The following is a 7,500-nucleotide window of genomic DNA, read 5'->3' on the forward strand; positions in this document are numbered from 1 at the left end:
GTGGGGGTGTCTGGGTGTCGGGGAGGGAGAGGGAGAGCGGGGGGGGGGGGGGGGGGGGAGGGAGAGAGGGAGAGAGAGAGAGAGAGGGATAGAGATTAGAAGTTAGGGAAAAAGAGTAGGAGAGAGAGAGGGAGAGAGGGAGAGAGAGAGGGGGAGATAGAGAGGGAGAGAGAGAGAGAGTTAAAAAAAAAGGAAAGGGATAGAGAGTAGAGTCGAAGTTAGGGAAAAAGAGTAGGAGAGAGAGAGGGAGAGAGAGGGGGGAGAGAGGGAGAGAGAGAGAGAGGGGGGGAGAGAAAGGGATAGAGAGTAGAAGTTAGGGGAAAGAGTAGGAGAGAGAGAGAGGGGGGGGGAGAGAGAGAGAGGAGGGGAGAGAGAGAGAGAGAGGGATAGACAGTAGAAGTTAGGGAAAAGAGTAGGAGAGAGAGAGAGGAAGAGAGAGAGAGGGGGGGCAGAGATGGGGAGAGAGAGGGAGAGAGAGAGAAGAGAAAGGGATAGAGAGAGGGATAGAAAGTGGAGCGGGGGGCGGGGTGGTGGGGTGGGGGGTAAGGGGGGGGGGCAGGGGGTAGGGGGAGGCGAGGGACTAGGAGCATTCATCATGCTGTCAATATCATGTGGGTATCAGTCACCCGACTTGTGTTTGTGTGACGAACTGTTGTTGTCACGCGGATATGCGTAGTGCTACAGCTGGCGTATGACAAAGACAGAGAGAGAGAGGGTGTAGGGGATTGGGGGGTGGGGGGGGAGGGGAGGGGAGGCAGAGGGAGAAAGAGGGGGAGGATGGAGAGAGAGAGAGGGGGAGAGAGGGAGGTGGTGGGGGGGGGAGGGAAGGGGGACAAGGGAGGGAGAAAGGGCTAGAGGGAGGGGGAGAGAGAGAGAGAGGGAGGGAGGGGGAAAGAGAGGGAGAGACAGGGGGAGAGAGCAGAGTAGAGAGAGAGAGAGAGAGGGAGGGGGGAAAGAGAGGGAGAGACAGGGGGAGAGAGCAGAGGAGAGAGAGAGAGAGAGGGAGGGGGGAAAGAGAGGGAGAGACAGGGGGAGAGAGCAGAGTAGAGAGAGAGAGAGAGGGAGGGGGAAAAGAGGGAGAGACAGGGGGAGAGAGCAGAGGAGAGAGAGAGGGAGAGAGAGAGGGGGCAGAGGGGAGGGAGGTTGAGGGGGAGAGACAAGACAAGACAAGACAAGACAAGATCAGTGTCAGTATCAGTATCAGCAGCTCAAGGAGGCGTCACTGCGTTCGGACAAATCCATATACGCTACACCACCCACATCTGCCAAGCAGATGCCCTGACCAGCAGCGTCACCCAACGCGCTTAGTCAGGCCTTGAGAAAAAAACAAAAGATAGACAAGAGAAGACGAAGACAATGGTTTATTTGTTAGGCTTCCGGTCCATAACAAAGGATTGGGCCACAAACAAAGGTATTTGATAATGAGTAGGAGAGAGGGAGAGAGAGAGGGAGAGAGGGGGGGGAGGGGAGGGAGGTTGAGGGGGAGATACAAGGCAAGACAAGACAAGACAAGACAAGACAGTGGTTTATTTGTCAGGCACCTGGTCCATGACAAAGGATTGGGCCACGAACAAAGGTGTTTGATAATGAATCAAATAGCGAGAACTATATATCAGTGCGCATGAGGGGGAGAGAGAGAGGGAGAGAGAGAGGGAGAGAAGGCCGGCGTGAGAGGGAGAGAGAGGGGGGAAGGGAGAGTTTCAGTTTCAGTTTCAGTAGCTCAAGGAGGCGTCACTGCGTTCGGACAAATCCATATACGCTACACCACCCACATCTGCCAAGCAGATGCCTGACCAGCAGCGTCACCCAACGCGCTTAGTCAGGCCTTGAGAAAAAAAATGAAAGATAGACAAGAGAAGACAAGACAATGGTTTATTTGTTAGGCTTCCGGTCCATAACAAAGGATTGGGCCACAAACAAAGGTATTTGATAATGAGTAGGAGAGAGGGAGAGAGAGAGAGGGAGAGAGGGGGGTTGAGGGGGAGAGACAAGACAAGACAAGACAAGACAAGACAAGACAGTGGTTTATATGTTAGGTTTTCGGTCCTTAACAAAGGATTGGGGCACGAACAAAGGTATTTGATAATGAATCAAATAGCGAGAACTATATATCAGTGCGCATGAGGGGGAGAGAGAGAGAGGGAGAGAGAGAGAGATTGGGTGGAAGAGAGAGAGGGAGAGAAGGCCGGCGTGAGAGGGAGAGAGAGAGGGGGGAAGGGAGAGTTTCAGTTTCAGTTTCAGTAGCTCAAGGAGGCGTCACTGCGTTCGGACAAATCCATATACGCTACACCACATCTGCCAAGCAGATGCCTGACCAGCAGCATAACCCAACGCGCTTAGTCAGGCCTTGAGAAAAAAAAGTAAATAAATAATAGATAAATACATAAGGAAAGAACTACTACTACTAATAATAATATGTATAAGGCACAAAAACTTGATGAAGTAAACTATATGCGTACAAAAAATAAATAAATAAAAATAAAATAAAAGAGGAATAGAGAGAGAGATGAGGGAGAGAGGGGACTGGAGAGGGTGGAAGAGAGAGAGAGGGGGGATCCGGGAGAGAGAGGGGGGGGGAGAGGGGGGATGAAGGAGAGAGGGAAGAGAGGTGGGAGAGAGAGGGAGAGAGAGGGGAAAAGAGACTGACTGGAAGAGAGAGAGAGAGAGAGGGGGGGGGCGAGGGGGGGATGAAGGAGAGAGGGAAGAGAGGTGGGAGAGAGAGGGAGAGAGAGAGAGGGAGAGAGACTGACTGGAAGAGAGAGAGAGGGAGAGGGGGGGATGAAGAAGAGAGGGAAGAGAGGGTGGGAGAGAGAGGGAGAGAGAGGGGAAGAGAGGGAGATGAAGGAGAGAGAGAGAAGAGAGGCCGGTGGAAGAGAGAGACTTTAGACACCTAAATTTGCATTGCATTGCTGTTCTGGCCAAAACAAACAACAACATGGTATACCAATGAAAACTGGATGGAAGAAACAAAGTTCTATGCTACTTTTTCCCCAAAACTTTGCTTCTTTTCATAGGTGTCTCCATGACCAGTCATTGTACCAAGTTTGCTGAAGAATATCTCTAAAAGACCTTCTCTCTCTTGCATGCGGAAATGTTTCCTATCAATATCGTATGCCAGGTATAATGTTTTTAAAAGCGAATATGTGAAATGCTTTTATTTGAGAACATATGTTTATTACTCTTGTTTAATCAAGTTATCCGCGTGTGTGGGGTGGGTGGTGGGGTGTGTGTGCTGATTATCTGGTTGTGGTTTTCCGCGATTCATCTTTATTCTTATCTTATCTGTCTATTATAATCAATGTGCAGTATAGTAGGCTATGTTTATAATTATATTCAAATAATGTTTCTTAATTCTTTCTGTTTTTACATTAAGAATACTAGTTATTACCTGCAGTGTGTGGATGTATGTATGAAACGATGTATGTGATATTTTTTACATTTGTATCTTCGTAATATTTGTAGGGGTTGTTGTTGGCTTTTACAGTTATGGTCCCCATGTTGTTTACTTGTCTATGTTGTGATAATGCACCTGACCAAATTTCTCCAGTTGGAGATAATAAAGTTATTCTTATCTTATCTTATCTTACCTTGGCCCTTAACCTCTGATTTTGAATTTCTTAAGGGATTATGCTGCACACATAACCAGTCACAAGGCCAAGGTTGATTAAAATTGAATTCATATCGCGGTCTCTATCTGACATTTTTCTACTGATTTTGCCAAGTAGTCACCTTGACCATTTCATCTTCTTTACAATATAATCATGAGTTTAATAAGGATCTTCTTCATACCTGCCATACTGTCAAGTTGACTTCCTACGCCACTTGTGTCAGTCAAGAAAAGGCCAGTTGTAAAGTTTATGAACAAACAAACAAAATCCCCAAACACACACACACACACAAACAAAGAAAAAAACAAAAAAAACAACAACTCATCTTCGCATGCACCAAAAGGCCTCATAAGGTAAAATGGAAAAAAAAATAAAAAATTGCCGTGACCAGGATTCGAACCTGGGTTATCGCGGCCACAACGCGAGGTCCTAACCACTAGACTATCACGGCTACCGGAGTAAAAGCAAGAATAATAACAAGCAAAGAAAGAGAGCTGGGGACGAGAGAGAGAGGGGGGGGAGGGGGGGGGGGGGGGGGGAGGGAGGGAGGGAGGGAGAGAGAGAGAGAGAGAGAGAGAGAGAGAGAGAGAGAGAGAATACACTCAATGTTTCTCAAGTAACCAGGTACACCTTTCTTGTTATTTGCTATATCATACATCAACACATTATTTTATTCCTCCACTGACACACTCAGCACCGGATTTACACTCCCCTTCTTACTCACTCTCAACTCCCATATGCTCATACATCTCACGTGTTTTAAACATAATTTGTTGAAGTTTAACTGATTTTGATTCCAATAGATCGATAGATAGATACATACATACACAGATACGGAGACATACAAACACAGAGGGGGACAGAGAAAGAGAGCCGAAGTGGGTACAGGGGAGCTAATCAATTACAGTCAACCCACAACTATATGCATCGTTTATTTCCCTTGTAGTCCGGAGTCGGCCTGTTCGACAAACACAGATCGCTACAGTGGCCTTCAGTCCTCTCTTTACACTACGTGTGTGCGCGCGTGAACACACACACACACACACAGACACACACACACACACACACACACACACAATCACACACACATACACACTCACACACACACACACAATCACACACACACACACACTCACACACACACACACAATCACACACACACACACACACACACAATCACACACACACACACACACACACACACACACAATCACACACACACACACACACACACACACACATACACACACTCAGTCACACTCACTCACACACAGTGACACACACACACACACACCACGCACACACACACACACACACACACACACACACACACACACACCGGCACACACTCACACACACACACACACACACACACACACACACACACACACACACACACACGCAGTGACAACAACATCAAGATCAGTGACAACATGAAGATCAGTGACAACAACATGAAGATCAGTGACAACAACATCAAGATCAGTGACAACAACATGAAGAAACAACATCAAGATCAGTGACAACAACATCAAGAAGAACAATGACAACAACATGAAGAACAGTGACAACAACATCATCAAGAACAGTGACAACAACATCAAGAACAGTGACAACAACAACTCCAACAAAACAACAACACCTACAAACAACAACAACAACACCAACAACCAACAACAACACCAACAAACAACAACAACGCCAACTGACTGACGACGGTTGCAGACGACAAAAGCAAACAACTCACACCGCCATCACTCCCGGCGACGGACCACCACCAACAACAAAAAAACCAGCGACAAAGACTCTTGAACGTGTCGACACCAGCTCTACGTGTGTTTTCAAAGAAACAAAACTCTCTCATTCCCCTCCGGCCTCTTTTCAAAGCCCGCTCTCCAGTGACAGAAAAAAAAAAAAAAAAAAAAAAATTAATGTCCTTTCTTTTCCTCCCTCCTCGCAAACCGCTCTCCGCTGAGATGACGCCCGGCCCTTGTCGGCAATTTCCGGGAGTTGTCGGACAGGATTTCCGGAGGTTACTTCGGTAGCCGTCGGTAGAAATCGGATATCTAATGTGTCGGTGTTTGGTTGCTGTCGCGGAGTTCAAAGAAAGCGAAGGAGAGAGAGAGAGAGAGAGAGAGAGAGAGAGAGAGAGAGAGAGAGAGAGAGAGAGTGAGAGAGAGAGAGAGAGAGTGAGAAGGGGGGAGCCGGGGGAGGGGTGTGTGTGTGTGTGTGGGAGAGGGGGGGGGGGGGTAGGAGGGAAGGGGGTAGAAAGTAGTTTGACTTTCTGCAGAGTGCGTGCGTGTAAACAGTTTCAGTTTCAGTTTCAGTAGCTCAAGGAGGCGTCACTGCGTTCGGACAAATCCATATACGCTACACCACAGAAACCGGCTATGCACCTTTCAACAGCGGCCAAGTTTTATTCAGCTGGTTATGAGGATGATAATGATGATTATCATCATCATCATTATTATTATCATTATCATCTCCTTTTTTCTTTTATTTATTTATCTATTTTCTTTATAATCATTTGCTTTTTCAGTCTTTCCTTTTTCAATTTTTCTCAACTGACTAAGTGCGTTGGGTTACGCTACTGGTCAGGCATCCGCTTGGCATATGTGGTGTAGCGTATATGGATTTGTCCGAACGCAGTGACGCCTCCTTGAGCTGCTGATACTGATACTGATCCTGATACTCAGCTAGTTAATTATTTGTATCTGCTTTGTTTATTTGTCTAAGTTATCTATCAACTGAATCTGCTTCCGTTAATGTGGAGTGATGGCCTAGAGGTAACGCGTCCGCCAAGGAAGCGAGAGAATCTGAGCGCGCTGGTTCGAATCACGGCTCAGCCGCCGATATTTTCTCCCCCCTTCCACTAGACCTTGAGTGGTGGTCTGGACGCTAGTCATTCGGATGAGACGATAAACCGAGGTCCCGTGTTCAACATGCACTTAGCGCACGTAAAAGAACCCACGGCAACAAAAGGGTTGATCCTGGCAAAATTATGTAGAAAAATCAACTTCGATAAGGAAAAAACAAATAAAACTGCACGCAGGGGAAAAAAAAAAGAAGAAAAAAAAAAAAGGTTGGCGCTGTAGTGTAGCGACGCGCTCTCCTTGGGGAGAGCGGCAGCCCGAATCTCACACAGAGAAATCTGTTGTTATAGGAAGAGAAATACAAATACAAATACAGTTATTGCGAGGGCACGTGTAGCCTACATCGCATAAAAATGAAGGCTGTAAGCTTAATACGCCTTGGCATGCATGAGACCAAAGCTACAGATTAAAATCATTCTGAGATAAATCGTAGCATCGCGAGAAATCGTGGGCCGGCTTATTTTGTATTTGTATTTGTATTTCTTTTTATCACAACATTTCTCTGTGTAAATTTTTTTTTCTCCCTGCGTGTAGTTTTATTTGTTTTTCCTATCGAAGTGAATTTTTCTACATAATTTTGCCAGGAACAACCTTTTTGTTGCCGTGGGTTCTTTTACGTGCGCTAAATGCATGCTGCACACGGGACCTCGGTTTATCGTCTCATCCGAATGACTAGCGTCCAGACCACCACTCAAGGTTTAGTGGAAGGGGGAGAAACTATCGGCGGCTGAGCCGTGATTCGAACCAGCGCGCTCAGATTCTCTGGCTTCCTAAGCGGACGCGTTACCTCTAGGCCATCACTCCCTACTCTATTTCCTATAAATCAAACAAATGAATCGTTTACTGTTCAGCTGGTGGTTTGTATTTTACTGTCTTTGCTAGATTCAGGCTAGGCATAAGTGATATAAATTTGCACAAAAGATACACAATAAGATCAAACTCCTGCCCTTTCTGCAACGCTGAAGAAGACGAACGCCATTTTCTGTTAGTATGTCCAATGTATCAGTTAATCAGGGAAA

The 7,500-nt window shown here is 46.6% G+C and overlaps 1 non-coding gene across 1 annotated transcript; it reads right to left on the bottom strand.

The window, feature by feature from the left end:
* Positions 1 to 3,987: 3,987 nt before the first annotated feature.
* On the bottom strand, positions 3,988 to 4,059 carry Trnah-gug (transfer RNA histidin (anticodon GUG)). The gene has a single exon. It is a non-coding gene; the product is annotated as a tRNA-His (tRNA).
* Between the last annotated feature and the right edge of the window lie 3,441 nt (positions 4,060 to 7,500).

Source organism: Babylonia areolata, chromosome 14 (assembly GCF_041734735.1).
Source record: "Babylonia areolata isolate BAREFJ2019XMU chromosome 14, ASM4173473v1, whole genome shotgun sequence".
NCBI lineage: Eukaryota > Metazoa > Mollusca > Gastropoda > Neogastropoda > Buccinidae > Babylonia > Babylonia areolata.